The sequence below is a fragment of the Callorhinus ursinus genome, unplaced genomic scaffold (assembly GCF_003265705.2).
Source record: "Callorhinus ursinus isolate GAN/ISIS: 27379988/994484 unplaced genomic scaffold, GSC_fseal_2.0 scaffold6, whole genome shotgun sequence".
In the NCBI taxonomy this organism is placed as follows: Eukaryota; Metazoa; Chordata; class Mammalia; order Carnivora; family Otariidae; genus Callorhinus; species Callorhinus ursinus.
The window spans coordinates 19503307-19524139 of NW_027397068.1; the positions used below are offsets into that span (position 1 = coordinate 19503307).

General features: G+C 39.4%; 1 pseudogene; it reads left to right on the forward strand.

Moving 5' to 3' along the window:
- Window positions 1-1011: 1011 nt before the first annotated feature.
- LOC112819432 (forkhead box protein H1-like) overlaps window positions 1012-20833 on the forward strand; it is a 50753-nt pseudogene continuing 30931 nt past the window's right edge.

Sequence of the window (20833 nt, forward strand, 5' to 3'; positions counted from 1 at the left end):
AATGTAAAGAAAGAGAAAATTCCTCATTTAAAGCACTGATACAGTAACTAGCACGGGAACTTCCCGCGGGGTGAGATGATGACTCAAGTGAAATCAGTGTACTTGGTGCAATTTACTAGCCCCACTGATTGCCGCTGGGTCAGCTTTCTATAGGACTCGTTACAACCGCTTGACCTACTGTCCCCAGCCCCTCCCGACACACAAACACCCCTCAATATCAGTTTCGAACAACCAGAGTGCTTTACTACTTAGCTCACACTCAGCATTTGCCCTGCCCTCATTTTCTTATCATTCATTTCATTTCATGAACTGTGCGTGTCTTCCTCATCAAGTTAATAGTAAGAAATCCTGTCTTGTTGCTTTCATAGCCGCCACTTTCCACCGCCGCCCTGGGATTCCAGCACCTACCCAAGCTGTGCGGGGCTAGGTGCACCCCGGTAACAGGCTCTCCTAAGAGCTGACTAAATAAATCCACCAAACATATTCCAAGACATAGGCATCAAAAGGAAGAACGTTACATTTTGCATCTTTGGTTCTGTTAGAACCTGTATCTAGATCATTACAAGAATGAGTTTTCTTTTCTTTTTTTAATGTTAGTGCAAAGAAACGAGCCTTTCCAACAACCCATGTACTCGGTAATATCCAGATACTCCTTATCAAAATTTCTGTCAAGTTCTTTCGGGTGCGCAACAAGCTGGCTCTGCCGGAATGGCCTGAAAAGCAGAACTTGCCATCATTGGTTGTTGCCCTGGGACGTTCTTCCAAGGCATCCGTTAAGAGCAAGTCATACGTTGTCCTCTTGGAACGAGGGGCCAGTACTGGCAAGATTCTCGATGTCCATACCTGCTTGATAGTGGCCAGAAAGGAAAGGAGAAGAACATGCTTTCTTCTCCCCTTGGATTTTTCAGAAATGCTTTCTGTGAGCTGGGGTCGTGGGTCACCTTGACACCTGACACACTTACAGTATTTTTAAGGTCAGGAATAGGTAGGGGTGCAGGGCAGCCGGATACAATGACTGTCCAGCCCCACCTCTCCCTCCCCTCTGCACCTTGCTCTTCTCTGCAGGGGAGGCTCTCCAAGCGATCAGTCTGGGGCCACAGTGACCCTGTAAGTGCAAGAGCCTCTTCCCCTCTTCCAGCAAGCTTCATCTGGGGTGCTGCACACTGCTCACCCAACCCCTCTGGCCCCTACTTCCAGTTCTTTCAAAGCTCCAGAAGCTCAGACCTTAATTCATTTTCTCTTTTCCCCACACTGTGACCATCCACTTCCCTCCCCCGGACCCGTTCCTCTACCCTCTCATTTTTGTTCATGGGTCAGAGACCCGTGGCAATCAGGGAACTCATGCACGGGCCTAAATCAAACCATGTTCTCTTCATTAAAGGGAACATATTTTGTCTTCTCAAAGAACCTTACATCATCAGAGGGAACTCTAAATGCTAAACTACGGTACCGTCTCTGGAGCCACACCGCCCAAGTTCTAATACTGTGTATTCTATAGGTTGTGTGACCTTGGGCAAGTCAACATTGACTGTGCATAGATAATAAAAATACTGTAAGCATAGATAATAAAAATACTTGCCTTATATATTTTTTTTATTTGGATTAATTGATAGAAGTAAAGCCTATGTGGTCCGTCGAAGCACCACCACATTGGTTGTTTCTGCTATTGCCAGCACTGGAGTAGACAATGCTGGCAACTGCAACAAGCCAACACTGAAACCTGCGTGTTTAACAAAACAGAAATTCCTTTCCTAGCTTCACAAAGTCCAGTTGTGGTGACTCAACGGCACAGGCGCCCTCCATCTTGCATCCGCGCCATCCCCTGGCCATCTGTTGGACCTTCTCCGGCCAGCAGATCAGCAAAGAAAGAGGGCAGGGTGCAGGGAGGGTTGTGAGGGCAGTGCTGAAGGACCTGGCCTGGAGAGGACGTGCCCTACACCCTGTACATCCCATTGGCTAGCACTCAAGTCACATGGCCTCATGGAATGGAGGGGGAGCTGTAGTCTGGTTGTGTGCCCAGGAGGAAGAAATCTTCGGTGATCCTATGTGAGTTTAGTTTCTCCCACAACCACCTCATGTCCCTCAAGGGAAATTGTTCCTGAACAAACCTCAGGGCTAACTTAAGACTGAAGTAATTTAGACACTAATTAACTCACTTTGAGTTATCAACTGTTGATATTATCTCCTATCAGCCATAAGCTGTCCTCCCTCTCATTTCCTTATCCGTATCACCATGAAGCAATGAAGTCTTCTAGCTGGATGATTTCGGGGTCAGGGAGCAGGGAGGGAGAGAGAGCCTTAGACTTCCAGGTTGACTGTTTCTGTCATAGGGAACTGTACAAAAATAGGAGGCACTAAACCAAGTCTGGCCTGGCCCTCTGAGGCTGAGTTGTACCTGCAGACAGTACTGGGAAATGGCCCCAGGACTCCACATAATTACTGCATCTCCCAAATCCCAGCCCGGCCCCTCACTGAGGATTCCTGCCGCTCACTCTTCAGCTCTACATTGGATTGTCAAGTGGAATTTAAGCAGCGTCTGTTTTGCAGGGCCAGGAACAGAACCATCTCTCCGTGGTCAAGGAGCCCCTTACCGTGTCTCCCTCCGGGTCTGGATCTCCTAATTACCTAAGGACCTCCTTCCTATCTAGAGATTAAAAAATATATATATCCCTACTTGTTGAAGGTTACTGGTTTTATGCTCAAAAATTGAAGGATTCAGTTCCCATATTCCTACCACCCAAAGTCAGTTGTGACTTTTGTGTTGTAAGAATTCATTTTCTCCAGATCCTAACCCCGGCCTTGGTCCAATGGTTGCTTTTGGTGGGATTTTTCTGCGGCCTAGAATCTTCTCAAAGGATTCAGGACCCAAAAGGCTTGGTGCTGATATTATATGGATTGTTGGATTAGTTCACCCTTCTTGCCACTGCTTCCTTCAGGCAATATAAGAGTGTTTAAGAGCACAATTCTGAAGCCAGACTGCATAGGTCCCAAATGTTGTCTCGGTCAATTCCTCTGACAAGTCTATGTGACCTTAGCCAATCGCTGGTCTTCATATGCCTCAGTTTCCTCTCATATTATGGGAATAACAATAATATCTGCCTCATGGATTGTGGAAGCATTAAACATTAATACATACGGAGCACATAGAGTGGGGTTTGGTACATAGTATTTGCCATCAAAATTATAAGGTAGGGTACCCCATTTGTTCACTGTGTAATAGACGTAGTTCCCCTAGAACAGAAATTGCCAACCTCTGAGCTATAAATGGATATACTGAAAATACAGACTCTCAGTCCTCAGAGAGGCTGGGCAAGGCCTTCAGTCACCTCCTGCCATGAGCAGCCTCAGGAACTTCTCCCCGAAGTCATATACAAATATTATCATTATTCTATGTGCCACAGTGTGACAAAGCAGGAAAGCACTCCCTCAAAATTTCCTATAGAGACTATGATCAAAAAAAAAGGAAGAGAAAGAAAGAAATCTTATTCCACTAAAGTTGAAACAGCAAGAGAGGATGGACTCAACCAATTTTCCACCACATTAAGGCCATTAACTTCTGACCCAGGTTTCTGAGAAATCTTTCACAGGGCAGAGGATCATACTAGAAGACAGAACAGAGGATGCCAGAATTTCTTAAGCACTGACCTGAACATTTTCAACAGTGGTTCCTGAACTGGGAATTATGGACAGTTTCTGACAAAGGGATACTCGCTGCGGGTACACTTTTCCATTCTCAGGATGACAGAACTCACCCCGAGCCTGGCTGGGATCCCCATAGGAACACTCAACACACACTGATACGCTTGGAGGTCTGATCCTCCCAGTCTTTGAGCCTGTGAGCTCCCTGGCACCTGTGTGCTCACAGTGAAAGCTGTATCCTCCAAATCCCCAGCCCTGTCTGATTCTTCAAGTCATTCGTGGAGGAGACAAATTCAGGCAGTGGCTCCCTAACTACCCACATGTCAAATAATTTTTTAAGTATGTGCGCAAATTGTATCCATAGCTGTGGACTTGAAGACAGTAATGTTAAGACTTGTATAACAGATGGAAGAATTTTACCAGACAGAATCACTGGAGCACTGGTTCAAAGCCAAACTCTGACTTCCTTCAGGTCTCCTTAAATGAGCCCTCCATCAAGTTATCCCACCACCAAACAGGTAATTAATGTAGTACTTCCTGCCTCAGGCTCACTATATGCAAAAGCATCTTTTGCTGAGGGGCGCCTGGGTGGCTCAGTTGGTTAAGCGACTGCCTTCGGCTCAGGTCATGATCCTGGAGCCCCAGAGGGACTTCTCCCTCTGACCCTTCCCACTCTCATGTGCTCTCGCTCTCTCTTCTCTCTCTCTCTCTCTCAAATAAATAAATAAAATCCTTAAAAAAAAACATCTTTTGCTGAAAACAACAGTCATAATGCTTTGTTTTGCACAACACTTCACAATTTAAATAATGCTTTCACGAGCTTTGATCATAGAAAAAAACCAGAAATCTGGAGAACTATTTCCATTGTAAGGCCCCTCCCAATGTTAGTTTTTCCTGGTCATTTGGGAGGGGGTGATGTTGAGATTCTTGCTGGAATCCAAACACCAAAAAAGAGTTTTCTTTTATAAATGATTACGTGTGTGTGTGCGCGCACACGTATATAATAACTGATCACTATAATTACAGAGAGCTATCATTTCCTGAGCTCTTACTAAGTGGCAAGAAAATGCCTCTAATAGTTTTGCTCTCTTCCTCACTAAGGTATAAACCAAGTGTCCTTTAAAGGACAAAGGGATTCACATTTTCTTGATCAAGCAGCTTGAAACTTCCTTGAAATGCCTTGTTAATCCCTGAATCCCTGATGACACGTAGTAGGTTTGAATAAGCTTTTGATAAACTAATTTTTTAAATTAGTATAATAATCTTCTCTGAGCTCTTCACAAATTGATGTCCCAATCAAATATGTATCAATATTTCCCACTTAGAGTCACTGAGATTTACAATCAAAGCAATATGCTTTCAAATAAACCGGGGAGTTGGTTCACACACCATTCAAACCATTTCTTCTCTATTACATTAATTTTCAATGTGATACCAATAACTTATGTAGTTCATTAGTTCAAAGATTTTAATATGTATAAAATATGCATTTTAAAATTTGAGTTGTCCATCAATTTTTATACAGTGCATGCTTGTTGTGTTGAATGATTTACTCAAAGCTGCTGTAGTTAATGCACCTGATCAGAAAAGTGAATGTACTTCACCAGTTTATCATCCGGTACTTTTATATTAGAATTTTTAATCAGCTCCACCTTAAAAATTTATCTAATACTTTTGTTTTCAACCTTTGTAGTTCCAGAGAAATGTGTTTAAAATAATCATCTTAATAACTTAATGGGTTTGATATTTTATGTCTGAATGAAATTTAGTTACCAATTTCATACAAGTACACTTAATGGGTAAATCAGGGAGATTTAATTTGTCTGTTTTAATCTCTCTTTTGGTGTTTTGATTCTGGTTTTTCTTTGACTTTTATGTCATTTTTTTACATTCTTGTTTGTACAAAGCCATGCTAACATTTAAGAATGTATACACTATGTTATTTGCATGAAAATCATGTTACCACCAGATAATGATTGAAGCCAAAATTAATTTCACCAATATTTGCAATGGAGTATTTACCATCATTTGCAGGGTTTTGTACTTTCAATAAAAATATGAATACTGCCATTTTTGTAGGTCAAAACAATCTAATGTAGAATTTCATATGGCTCTATCTAATACAAATACACATTCTAGCCTTAAACTGCAGCTGCTAATTTGTTTAAATTCTGGGAGGATGCATAGTACAGCACAAAGAATATGAACAAGGAAGTTACTCAACCTTGTTTTGAATCTCGATTCTTCATACATACTAACTCTGTGACCTTGTAAATCTTCTTAACTTCTCTGAGCCCTGAATTTCCTCACATATCAAATAGTAATTACCACCTGGAAGGTTATCATGAGAATTAAATAAAAAACACATACAAAGCACCAAGCACAGTGCCTAAAAGAAAATATTCACAGAGTATTTTCTTTTTCCTCTTTCTTCTTTTAAAAAAAAAAAAAGGAAATCAAATTGGCTCTAAAAACTGTAGTGCAAAGGGCAATTGACAAATTGATCAAATAAGTGCCTCTAATTTGTTGTATGAATCAGGTGTGTGTGCGTGTGTGTACGCATGCGTGTGCACGTGCGTGCGTGCCCACTGAGATGAGCTACATGTGACACTAATTTAATTTGGCTTTCTGGCAAGAGTTGATCTTATGAAATGCCTCCCACTTATTTTTATCTCAAATGTAAAGTCAGGAAATTTTTCATTTTCTTGTTATGAAAAGACTGTTTTATGAATTAGTAATCATTTAGCAAATTCATTAGATTATGAGGTTAAATATATAAAATATATTAGGTACTTGCATTTAACTATATGACACCGGGGATGTTATCTTTTCAGGTGATCCTGATTGCTCACATTGAGAAACGAATGGGCAGCAAGTTTCACTCCTTTCTCAAATGGAATTTTCCTGTTTTTTACACATCCACTAAGAATTTGTAACAGGTCTACTTTTCCAAAATTGCTTTCAAAGAAGATACAATGAAAAGAGCAGCAATTTTTAACATACCAGCGTTCACAGGGCCAAATGTTTTGTTTGCAGCTTTGTATTCTTTGTTTAAAAAAAAAGAAAAATCTGTCCAGTTTCATTTCTGAGTTTTACTGAAACCTAACCAAGTTTTTGGTGTAGGGTCCAGCGCTTTATACAGTCCCTGTTTTGTTCTTTGATCTCCTGCTTTAGTCCTCCAGAGTCAAAGTAGAGGTCGAAATAAACCCTCCTCAATTCCTGACTTTAAAGGATGAGTAGAGGCAGTTAAAATGTAAGAGAGAAAATATTCAAAGCACTTATACCTTACTTGATCAGGTTTTCAATTCTAGTCACTATCTGAAAGAAGGGATTATCCTATTATAGACATTATATTTCAACTATCTGGGGTTGATATTTTTCTTATGTCAAAGATTACAGTGTTATTTCATTTATCCCAAGACACATTCAAGAGCAGCCACTGAAGTGATCTTTATATGAGACATAGAACTATACCATCTCCCTGCCAAAAACGGTTATTGACCTAAATAGAACCTAAATAAAACCTAAATTTCTTACTGCACATTGGTGGCCATCTGACTGCCCAGCAACAGAATTCCCTACCTATGTGGAAAGAGATCCCATTTTGTGAGTCTTCCCGAAGCCAAGGGTCCAAGCATTACTACTGCATCCCTGGCCGGCTGGGGCACACAGCCAAATTTCTATGTTTGGCCAGTTGGACCCCTCCAGCTGGGATTCTGCATCCTGAGAGAAGGCCAAAAAGCTATACAGATAGGTGGGAAATTCTTCCTTGTTGAGGTCAATTAGCAGCATGAACTATCCAATGGAGGCACAAACACTGGCATTATCCTAAAGAGAGAGTTTCTCCCCCTACCCTCCGTTAGTTCCTGGCTCATTCTCCAAGCCCGTTTGTTCATCTTTTCCATCCATCATGGATGCTCTCCACTATATTACAATAATTTCCTTTCTGTTTAGGATAGCCATGGCTGCCTTCCCTTGTTTGCAGCCAAGGACCTGACTGACACCTGGCCTGTGAATCTTCATTTTTACCCAACTTTTCCCAGCGCTGACTGCATTCAGGCTGACTAGACTTTTTTTCATTTCCTCAAATATTTGAATCTTTTCCTTCCCTTCTGCTGAGAACTCTTTTTTTTTTTTTTTTCCTTTTTCTTCTTCCGGGTCTTACTTTAAACATCACGAATTCAGGTACTAAACATACCTTCCCATGTGGTAGAGATGATCCTATGCTCATGTTGCCTCCTTTTTTTCTCCGCCTCTTTCTTCTTCCTTTGCATGTGTATTAGTCCATTACTTGCCAATTCTTAATTTCTGGGAAGCACACAAACAATAGACTGCATATTCTTGAGATCATAAATGAATAAAAGATAAAATTGTATATCCATTTTCACTATCATTTATAATCACTATATGTTGCATGCAGAGTGTACATCATTTTGAACATGAAATTTAATGTTAACAAAGGTATAAATATCACACTTTGCGTAAATTTTCTTACTACAAGTTGTCAGGCATAATCCTCAAGCCATAAGATAAATTATCTGAAGAGTCAGGTTTGAACAAAAGGAGACTGGAAACTTAGAGATATTTGAAATTCTAAAACTCAGAATGTAGACTTTAATCTGAATGTTATAAACTTTATGCCAAAGAACATTTTCTTGATATTTATTTTAATGCCAATAAAACAAAAGACTGATGTCTCTGGATTCTTTAGCTTCTCTATATAAGCAAGCTTAAAAGGACTTCTGCTGGTTTTTGTTAAAGCAATAGTATTACAACATTCTTATATTTTCCCTATGCTTGGAGACATTAAAATGAATATTTTCCTACTGTAAATTGGAAATCCTGGGACTTGGGGGACACTGAATTAATCTGTGCTGAAGAAGAAGTAAAGATGACAGTAGAGATTGAAGGATCACCTTGGCTTCCTTGAGGCCCCTGTGGTGGATATATATCATAAATACGATATGTATAGTATATATGTACTGTGGGACTTTAGCATAGAGACTTCTGAGAAAGACACAATAGCAATCAGCAATAGGCATGCCAAAGAGCATGAGAGTTGAGCACAATGCCCGTTTATGGAATAAAAAATTTTTTTTTCTCCCTGGAGCAGCAAGAAGAGTGCCTCCATACTTTGTCAAATCCACTTCAAATTATTATGCTCTTCACCCCCTTCATTAAAGCACTGGTATGCAAGTGATCATTCCTAATAATAGGCTCTCCACTACTAGAAGTGGGCCTTTTTCATTTTTCACCAAATTATGAAATAGCTTCCCATTATAACTTATGTTCTGTATACTCCAGCCAAGACTTTTCTCTCATCTTAAAATGCTCTGCTTTAAATGGGCCTCTAATGTATAATTTTATTGTTTGAGCATTTCATTTTCTTTTTGATTTATGTTTCTTTATAGCTGGTTAGACAGCTCTTTGTGATCTTTTGATGAAAGATTCTACATAAATAAAATTGACTGAGAAGAGGGACCTTGACAGTAGCGTTGGAGAATGCTCTCTGCACTCTGCAAACTTAAGATCAAGATTCAAATCTCAAATGAAAGATTCGAAGAATGCTCTAGCTTTCCATCTTTCTAATTTTTACTTTAAAAATTCAAATTAATGCTGGTAACTTTACCCTATGCTAGATTTAATCTGCAGTATATTGACTAAAGGGATGGTTTGAGATTTTTTTTTTTACCAAAATGTATCTGTATTGAATTGCCAAGGCTAGAATAAGTAAGTAGTTACAATAATTATGCCAACAGAATTCAATATCATTAGCCTTTAAACTTCCAACTTTATTTATCTATTCATACATTCCCACATTCATTCATTCATTCATTCATTCATTCATTCATTCATTACTTGTTATTTAGAACAGACAACCAAATAGGTGCCAATCTTTTCCAAACCAATAATCATCTGGAAAAACTGAAAAAATTTTGAAGTCTTTATGTTATTTCCAAAATCTTTTAAACAATTTTTTAGTATTTCCCTATATATATTCCACACTCATTTAATCCCAGAATATCAACTAGTTTTAATTGTCAGTGAATCACTGATGCAACCTAAGAAAATCCCTTCCTTCTACACTTTCAGATACTCATGAATGCCCTGATTTTTTACCTTTCATCTAGTGTGCTCAGTCAACAGGATCTGCCTTGCTTAATGCAAAGATCTGAAAATTTTCCAGTGACCTTTAGAAAAATAGTGTATACTTGTTGTATTTTGTGCTTTAGCCTAAACATTCTTTTCTTTCTTTTTTTCTTCCCTCAGCTTTCCATTTTAAATAATAATAGTGCTATCATTAACAACTGTTCTTGAAAAATCAAAATGAAAGATACATTAAAAGGAAAAAATTTTAACCTCACAAATCTAGGTGTTTAGAAGCCGCTCAACCCATTTACATAATAACAGGAACAACAAACATTTACTGAGCATGTACAATGTGTTGGGCACTGTGTCGAGGAGTTTAAAGTGAACATCTCATTTCTATCTAACCAAACGAGTCTGTGACATGGGTATCATGGTGGTCCAGTTCAACAGAGAGTCAACTGTGTTGGAAGTTGAGCTGGGAAATGTCACAACATCCGTCTGGGACATATTGAAGGGAGGCCATTCAAGATGTTCAGTAGAAAGTTGGAACAATAGATTGAGGGCTCAAGAGAAAGACTTAACTTTGAATATGTAAATTCAGGAATTTTCTCTACTGGAGAAACGACAAGAGTAAGACGAAAGAGCCAGAAAAACTAAAAGCTCTGGACTTGGAAAGAAAGGGGACAGGATGATTCAGAAAAGGAGGAAAAGGGGCGCCTGGGGGGCTCAGTTGGTTAAGCATCTGCCTTCCACTCAGGTCATGATCCCAGGGTCCTGGGATGGAGTCCCATGTCAGGCTCAGGGAGTCTGCTTCTCCCTCTCCTTCTGCCTCTCCCCCCTGCTCATGCTCGCTCCCTCTCTCACTCTCTCACTCTGTCTCAAATGAATAAATAAAATCTTAAGGAAAAAAAAGAAAAGGAGGAAAATCAAGAAAATGAATGATATCACACGTGTATTCACCAATAAGACTTGAATATCTACTGTATGCTAGGTGCTGTGTAGTTTAGTCATCAATTGGAAATGGAAAGGAAGCTGAGAGTTAAATAGTTGAATACCAATCAGATATTCAGAGGGGATATACTGGGAAGTCAGAAGGAGACAAAAAAAATTACTATAACCTGAACTTGGAGCATACCCAATCACCATAATTCTGTATCCTGCTTATTAAATCTCTACCAGTTCAGGATTGAGAGTAAAGAACACAGCTGAAGGTGAGTCAAGGTTTCAATTCTTCTATCTGTATCAAGAAAATATTAGAAGTTTTTCATTAACGACTTATTTTTGATTGTTTATATCCTAAGAGTCAGAGTCGGGAGTGGGGTGTCAGGCAATTGCAAAAAGTCAAGGGATAGGAAAAGAATAATAATTCATGTAAATATTTCCATTTATAAAGCACTTTTACATACATTTTAACAACAAATTCCCAGAATAAAGCTATGAAAGAGGTACTATTATTGCTATTTTACAGATAAGGGATTTATATGATAAGAGAGAAAGTGGGATGAGCCCACTAACACAGTATCTCAGAGTCAGTGAGGGTTGAAGCCATGACTGGAACGGGTCTTGCGATTCCAATCCCACACCCTTACCACGGCACTGAGGGGGCTGACTCCTGGAAAACTGGAAGGCTCGGGGAATTCAGTGTATGTAGCCTTGGGGGTTTGAGGCTCTCAGTGCAATTGCAGGGGTGAGTGTCTGTAGTTCCCTCTGGAAGCTAAGAACAAAGAGCAAGGGTGTTGGAGGGGAAAGAAGAGAAAGATAGGTGGATATGATCAAAGAGATAAAAGCCAGAGTGATGAGCAAAAATTTTTTACATATTAACTATATTTTTCTTTCTAGAATTTTCGCCCTCTCTTATATTTCCCTCACCTAACATACACAACCTTGTTGCATGTTCATTGCATTAGGGAAAGCAGAGAAAAGGGCTTTGCATTTCAAAAGACTGGATTCTAATGGGACTCAGGATATAAATACACATTGGGAGAGAAGACGTGAAGAGAAAGAACTAGACTATCCCAGCCTGGGGCTAGAGAAAAGATTCCCCTACACAGAGAAAGTGCTGTTGGGTAGGGAGAGATGGGTAGGGATGGTGGAATTCCCAGATGGGTTTGGGAAATCTGAGAGGAGAGGAACCTATGGCCCTTTTAGGGTAAATATCTGAGTTGCATGGGAAGACCAAGAGGAAGACCATGCGTTGTGTCCAAGCAGAAAGAGGTGTAGACAGCCTCATGGAGTAATCTATAGTGCCAGGTGAAATAGGATACACTACGGACAGAAAGAACTTGTCACTGGGAGCAAAAGACGGCACAGTAGCAACTTGGGCTGGTTACTGAATCGAACAGAAGCAAGAACACCCAATCTATGCAACATGGACAATTAACAATGAAGACCAGACCCTCCCCATCACTCTGCACAAGTGTGTCCTCCCCCAACCCAGAACTTAGACGCAACAGGGAGAAAGGTGGAATCTTGAACTTACCAAGATTAGGCTCTACCACCTAGGAAATAAGAACTTAAAATAAAAATTAAGCTCAGGAACGAGACTAATGAAAAAGTTGAATTTCTAGACTTAGATTCAGCCTGCCAGGCTGAAGTTGTCTTACAGCAGAAGTGGAACACTGCCTTGGAATCTAGAGATCCAGGCTGGATATGCTGCTAAGTAGCCGATGTCAGGTGGCAAAGGACAGTGCAGCATCATGGAGAGAAACAACTACGAGGCAGAAGAATCCAAGGGGTGATAAATAAGAGTAGAGACATAGCTAAGGACAAAGCTGAAGATGAAGCTAAAGATAGTGGCAGGAAATATGTGGGTTGGGGATAGGTGAGAAAGGGTGCGCAAATCCATGGCTGGAGTAAGGCTCCTTAGGACAAGAGAGTAAGAAAGAGCAGTGAACAACAGAAGTAGAGTGAGAGGTCATGAACTTCAAATGGAAAGTAACACAGAAATGATGTCACATGAAATGGCCCTGAAGATCAAGGCCACCAATACCAACCCCAAGAACCAGAATCAGTGGACACTAGTGTAATCTACAGCAGGCAGAGGAAATTGCCAGGAAGCAAAAGAGAGAATTGAGACAGACAAGGGAGTCTTGGAGGAGGAGTGTAAATGCATGTGAAGTGACCACGGGGTGAGCCCTTTGGAACTCAGACAGGGAGAAGCAGAGTAGGAAACCACGTTAAAAAGTAAGCCCTTGGGATGAAGAAGCGTTTTGTTTATAAATAAATTGCAAAAAGAAAATTGGATATATTGGATAGGGTTGATAGGCGTAAAGGACAATGCACAGGCTAAGAGAAATGTATTTAGTCATTCAAAAAGGTATGTTGACCCCCGTAATCCTTAAAATTATCCCGAAAGCTGAGACAGGTAAAGCGAGACATGATGTTGGCTTTCCATGAGACTGCATCGTAGGAGAGATGGTGGACAAACTGGCAAGTCAGTGACACAGTTCATCATCAGATGAAAAAGCACTGCAGATGCTGGAGAAAGGGAGAGGTGTGCGCATGCGCACATGCCCTCATAAATATAATGTAAGCCAGACCCCATTTTCCTAATGCGTAGAAGCATTCATATCAGAGACTCAGTCAGTTACTCATGAAAAGTAGCTCTGTGAATTTACTTTCATTCACTTGATCAGACACAGACTGTCATATCGGTTATGCATTACTCTTAAAAGGCAAATGAAAAGTATTCAATGATATGTGACACCAAAATTCCCGAAAGTAAAAAAATCTGGTTTGTTGGCAAGTTCTTGCCCTTATGTCTTCCAGTGATTGTTCCTCCCATGTGACCTCCAGGGTCTCCTCAAGGAAAAGGGAACGCTGCAATGAAATCTACCTCCACTTCGACGATTCCAGGACGATTCTTGCCTGCTGGCTGGAATAAGATACAGCACCAAGAACAAGACATTAATAGTTAGGTAAGTCAACTTTTAAACAAATACTGTGGAAGAAAATGGAAAATTGTAAAACTTATAAATCCTAGTAACATGTACAAAAAATACGGTCCACATAAATTAAGGTCATAGAACTATAAATGTTCTACTGTTACTATTTTTCTGTACGTTTTAAAAGTATTGAGGAACAAATATATTACTTCTTATTAACAGTGATGAATTAAAAGTCATCTTTATTTTTCTTCAGGGGTTTTTAGCTATAAGTGTTATGAAAATTATAAATGTATTATTAGACAATAAAAAGATATTGTCAACACACATATTAAAGAAAGGTTATTTTTAATTAAAAACACACAAAAATTTTAAATTAGATTTCCAACAAAGGTTTAGGACAAGAAATTCATTTTAGACATTATGTAGTAATTTAATTGAGACCACTGGAAAAATATGTATATTTTCAATTTCAAATGGAATGTTCTACGTAGAATACATTAAAGTAAAATAGATGTAGTTCTTGCCTTATTATACATGGACTAAACCATTACACTGTAGAATTATTTCAAGGCCAATTTCAGTTTTATGGAATATTATAAATTAATTCCAGTGAAAATAGTATTGATGTCTGCATTAAGATAGGAAAGTCTATGCTACGGTAAAAACAAAAAAAAAAAACCAACCCCCAAAACTTAGTTACTTAACATCACAAGGGCTATTCCTTGTTCACACTAGATGTCCAAAGCACTTCAACAGTGGGGTCTGAAGTCGCTTAGAGATCTGGGCTGGCAATGGCATAACCATATCAGTTGAAAACACCACCTCCTGGGTCACTGGCAAGGAAAGTGGAGGAGAGAGAAAGAGAATAGCTCACTAGCCATCAAATGCCTCCTCCCAATGGGAAAACTAGCCACATGGCCTTGCTTACCTGCAAGAGAGCTGAGAAGTATCTTTTTTCTTGATTCCAGAAAAGAATGTGATATTGGTGGGGGTTAATTACTCTCCCACAATAGCTTTTGTCATTTCTTATTGCTAAATACCCCAGTAGCTCTTCATCCAAGATTCTAACTCTACAGCAAGGTAGGGAAAGAGCAGAGGACTAGCAGACACAGCTGTGCCCCAGGCTTGTCTTTTCTACAGACTAGCTGGTCATGCAAATGTGGGCAGGTTAGTTCAACTCTCGCGATCTGGGCTGCTATCGTGATAAAGTGAGAAGGCTGTATTAGATCATCTCTAAGACTCTTAAGGGAGTAAAATTTTGTGAATCTATTTCATACGTTTATATCAAATAAAATAATAACCTCCTCATAAAAATATTTTCAAAAGTCATTTACTTCGCAAAATTCCATTGAGACTTAATTTATTGTTTTGGCCTCCATTGTATATCTAGAGACAGATAGAGGCAGAGACAGAGAAAGAGATGAGAGAGAGAAATATTTACAGTCTTCATTTTCTTGTTCCAACATCCATAGATATCTTTTGACTCCTCACTTTGGAAGGGGACAATATTAATAATTTTATGCTTCCCTTTAGCTTTCTTTCACTCTCCAACTTTTACCTTTGCTGGTAATACTTACATTGCATTGTGATATCATAATTAGGTCTATCATAATCATAACTGCGTTGTCTGTAGGTTCCCTGCTTCAGGGAAAACCCAAATGAAATCAGCAACAAGCAGCTTTGAGTTGCTGTTTTGTGACATATTATAGTCCATCATTTAATCTCCATAACAACTCTCTAAGGAAATCTATGGTAAAGATTAGAATTATATAGTATATCATTTAATTACAGATGTGGAAATGAAGGTCGGCAAGTCAATGGTATGCACAGATTCTCACTCAGGCCGCCTAAGGCCAGGGTCCAAGCTCTGTCATCTGTGCCCTGTGGCCCCGTTCAGACTGTGGGACTGTGAGGGCCTCCTGGCAGCCTCTACTTGGCCCGGAAGAAGGCGCTGAACCCTCCTTGGTGCACACAAGCATTGAAAATCTTTTTCTTTTGTCACTTCAAATTCCTTATAAGCCTACACAGTGTTCATAAATAAATATATTTCTTCTATACCTTCTGCCTAATTTTCAATAAGCCAGCCCTGATTTCCTTCAGGCCTTCGGCTTATAGGCCAGTGCTTATTTTCATGGCTGATTAATGGTTCTGATCAGTCCTCCAAGCAGGAAATCCAATATCCCTTAGGGGAACCCTAAAGATGCAGATGACCATGAATTCAAGGAAGCCTATTCACAGCAGAAATCAATGGAGAAAGGAGGCAATGTTAATGTGGACAACAGTTCTACCAGTTTCTAAATGCAAGCCCTCCAACAGAGGGAGTGGAGGGAGGGGCGGGGACAACAGAGAATGTATTCAGAATACCAAACCACAGTTGCATCCCTCTAAAAGCCAGCTTTCACAGCTCCCTTCCCAACGTGGAAATTTAAAGCTTCCTTTTTGTGAATTTTGACTGGTTTATGGCCCCAAAAGAAAACTTCCCCCCTCTCGGAGACTACCTCTTGGATTGAATGTGTGTCCAGGTGCCCGAGAGAGCTTGATTTCACAGAAGCCACATCCCAACCACAGCACAGGCATCATTAGAATAATTTTGAGACCGTGGAACTTTATTAAAAACTGTAGAAATGTGAAAACTATAATATTTTCTGTAACAGGTAGCTTACCTGAGTGCAGATACCACAAGATGATAAAAAATATTCTAATGGGTTTTTAATAGAATGGATTTTTTAGTCCAACAAAATATAACTCTCCCGTAGCCCCAATTTCATATTCTATTGGTTAATCCTTTACAGATACTGGGACACCCTTGCATCTCTCCCACTTCCTTCTGACTGTCCTATGGAGACCAACATGAAGGAGAGGGAAGTGCAGGTTTTTCAAGGTCAAGATTACAAGGGAAAGGGCTTTACTCAATAACTGGTTTTCTCTCTCCTCTCCCATGACTGACTCAGCCATGAAGGGCCATATCTTCAGAGATCTTCTTTCCTTTATCCCTTACAAGCTCTATTTAGGCTGTTAGGTAGCAGCCTGAAGTCAGAGGAATTTTACTTTGTTTATGCATCAGAAAATTTTACACCTACATTTTGAAACATTGATCAACAATTATCATGCTATCGGGTACCTGGCTCTGTGTTAGACAGTAGGTGGGACAAAAAATGACTATTTTCTCTTACATTGAAATAGTATATTACATATGCATAGCTTCAAAATTGTGTCACCCATCCTGTGCAGTACCAAGAAACCGATGAGGAGGGGCAGGGTACAGAAGTTGTCAGCTGTCTAGTTTTACCTACATCAAACGTTACTTAGTTTTATTTGGCATTAATTCACACAATCCTACTATAAAGCAAAAACGTCTCCATTAGAAAACACAATCAAGAATCAGCATAAGGTGGAGGCGCCTGGGTGGCTCAGTTGTTAAGCGTGTGCCTTTGGCTCAGGTCCTGATCTCAGGGTCCTGGGATCGAGCCCCACATCGAGCTCCCTGCTCAGCAGAGAGTCTGCTTCTCCCTCTCTCTCTGACACTCCTCCCCTCTTGTTCTCTCTCTCTCTCTCTCTCTCTCTCTCTGTCTCAAATAAATTTTAAAAATATATTTTATAGGGGAACCTAGGTGGCTCAGTTGGTTGGGCGACTGCCTTCGGCTCAGGTCATGATCCTGGAGTCCCGGGATCGAGTCCCGCATCGGGTTCCCTGCTCGGCGGGGAGTCTGCTTCTCCCTCTGACCCTCCCCGCTCTCATGTGCTCTTTCTCGCTCTCTCGAATAAATAAATAAAATCTTTAAAAAAAATAAAACAAAGCAAAGTGTTAAGGATCAAACTCACACAAATAAACTTTAAAAAATATATATATATTTTATAAAAGAGAATCAGCATAAGGTAAGATTGGGAGCTCCATATCCGGGTCTCCCCAAGGAGTAGATTTTCCCACTTCACGCCAAGATCCCTTCCTTTCTCTCTACCCCTCCCCCACCACCATTTCTTTCACTATCCTGCAGCTAAGACAGAATCACCAAAGTGCCCATGGGGGACATCTGTTGTTTTTGCCAGCCAGCATCCATACTCCAACCTGGCCTTGAGAAACCACCCTAACTCTGCTCTCAACCCATGCATTTGGGCAGGATTAGCCCCACCGCAACTCCAAGAATAGGTCCCAGTTGGCTAAACCAATTCACACATCTCATTCCTCTCAAAGACATTAGGGACAGGCACGTGATCCATCAGAGCCAATAAAACTTTTGCTGAGACTTTGGGGACAGATGCAAGGATTCTTCCCAGATGCACCTGCACCTTGAGGCATGGGATAGAACTGCTACTGTCATCTTTACTCCACATGAATTCTGAGAAGGAAAGCAAAGCCAACAAATAGAAAGAAACCAGATAATGATCACCTTCTCTGAGCCATGATTAAAAAACAGTGTTCTTGGACCATTTTGTTACATGAGTCAGTAAGACAGCTTTTTGGTTTAATCCAGCTTAGACTCACTTCTCTGTCACTTGCAATCTAGAGTCCTAAGTGAAATGTTGTGTATGTCCTCTCTTTCGCTCCCAGGAACCCAACAAACCTATATAAACCTGGCAATGATGTGATTGCCCCACAGCATCCAAATTCCTGATTATTACTTGTCTTATTGGTACTTGGCACCTATACGGGCAGAGTGACGGGCTTAATTGTTCGTATTGGCTGTGTCTTCTGACTTTACACTCTCCTTCCTCAGACATATAAATAAATACCACCTCTGTCTCTAACTGCATGGAATTATTTCAAAAATGCAGACAGGACTAATGTAAGGAAAACAAAGGTGAGTGCAGGGCTGATTCCTTCAAGTTTAAAACCTAGAATTTTAGAGAGGTATGACATAGTCTACAAAAATCAGTAAACTTGGCATAAAAAATTAATTCACATAAAACTCAAAGAACATGTCACTTCAGAGTTACAAGATGGATTTTAACAAGCTCATCAAAAGTTTTCCATCCAACTATGCACTGCCCCCTCCAAAGGCAATACTATATAGCAAAACTGCTGCCTCTGTACCCAGTATTTGGACATGGAAAGCCAGTAGCACATTCATTTGAGTATTTTTCAACTATGGAAAATCTTTATTGTTAAAGAGAGGATTTCATTTTTGGAATTAAAATGTATTCAGTGCTGAATCTTGTGAATAAGAAGCTTGAATGAGCTGACTAATCCTGTTTTGTTCAAAAATAATATAGAATTAGACTAATTTTTGTGTGTGACTTGAAAATGACTATTTTAAAAGTCATATTTTGAGCAAATATTATTAAATACATGAACTTCCAAAAATGGCTTTTTAGAAGAAAGTAATGCTTGGGTAAACATTTAAGAACTTACATGCTTATAAAAATAATACCATTCTCATTATTTTTGGCCTGGTCCATTGAACTTAAGATTTTATCCCCTTCAAGATACCAAGTTACAAAATAACAAAATTATGCAGAATTTGGCCTATAATCAAAGCTATTTATATCTTTAGTCTTCCGGTCCTGCATATTTTAAGAGTAATTTGAGAATAAATTTAATAATGCAATTTCACTAACAATTCCAATCTGTAATTATCCATTAAGCAAAGAAATATCGTTCATGATATTTTCCTCCTGAATATTTGGATGATCTGAAAACTAAACCAAAAATGTAAATTTTGAGAAAATATTTCTAAAAATAGACCAATTGGGCTGAAATGCAAATTTCCATGTGAATGTCATGCATCCCGAGGCAAAAGAACATTTTAAAATTTACACCTGCCTGAAAGAGTTTAGTGAGCTGTTATTAATATAAATAAAGATTTCATTTCTCAGCAAAAGGAAGCATGCAAGTGTTTTATGTTACTTATCGACATACCCATCAGAGTCAGCCCGGCATAGGGCCATCTCCACAACAAGATGCAAGATTCTAGCCCTGAGCCAGTGGCTGGGTGGGAAGAGAAGGCAAGTAAGAACATTTCTCCGCCATCCTCCCTGAAACCGCTAAGTCTGCTACTACACTAGCCCAGCTTTGCTGGGTGGATGTTGGAAAGACAATGGTAGCAGGTGCATTCTGGTCAACAGGCTCAATTTCAACACCTCAGACCAAGCACCTCTCTTAAGCAGATAAACACTGTCCAGCCCCAAACAGGTTCCTGCCCAGCGCCTACCAAAGTTACTGCGTAGCACACATCCAATCGTCAAGCTAATTTCTTGCCTTGTAGATATATTGATTGATTTTTCAAATCGAAGACCAGGACCTACTGAAATGTTATTGAGCAGGTTGGCATCTGTATACTGAGAAGCCACCATACAAATCGCCACAGGATTCTATTAGAATGTTTAAGACAAGAATTTTTTCCTTTGGAATGTACCTATAGTAAACGCCAAATCAATGTCTGACTTACTAAAGAAGCTTATAAAAATAAAAACAAATGAAGAGAGGCAATAACCCTCTGAGTGTAATAAAGAAATTCAGTATTTTTTAAAAATGTTATTTGAACCTATTTTTATTTTCTCTGATAAATTATATGGTGCCAATTTGTTAAAGGTAAGAATAATTTGAGGGATACCTAATGTCATAAAAGATATTGGTGTATAATATATGTATATAAATGCATAATAATGTACATAGCCTATGAAGATAAAAGTGTAAACACTGGATGTATCATGTTTTAGTAAATAAAGATCAAACCAAAAATCTTTCCCATCCCAATTTATTCCCTAATAATTGTAGTCTCAATTATTAAATTCGATGCAAATGATTTTAATGTTTTTACTGAAATTTTTTAAACAAACTCAAATTATAGTGAACAACATAATAAGCCCTCATACACCTGTTATCCAGTTTCAAAAGATATCAACATATGGATAAACTTGCTTCACCTGTGCCCTTCCCAACACACATTGCGTTTTCATCTCATTTCCTTCATAAATACTTACATATGTATGTCGAAAAGACAAGGCTTTGACTCTTTTTTTTTTACACATGACTTCAACAATATCATCACACCTAAAAAGTCATAATAGCTTCTTGATATCATCTGACATTTAATTAGAGTTGATACCCTTGATTGTCTCATAAATGTGTTTTGCTTTACTTGGAATCAGAATCTAAATGAGGTTGATATATTGCATTTAGTTGAATTATCCCTTAGGCCGTTTGTGATAGCACAATCTCTCTCCATTCTTTTTTCTTCCTTGCCGTTTATTAGTTTAAAAATAAGGTCACTTGTCCT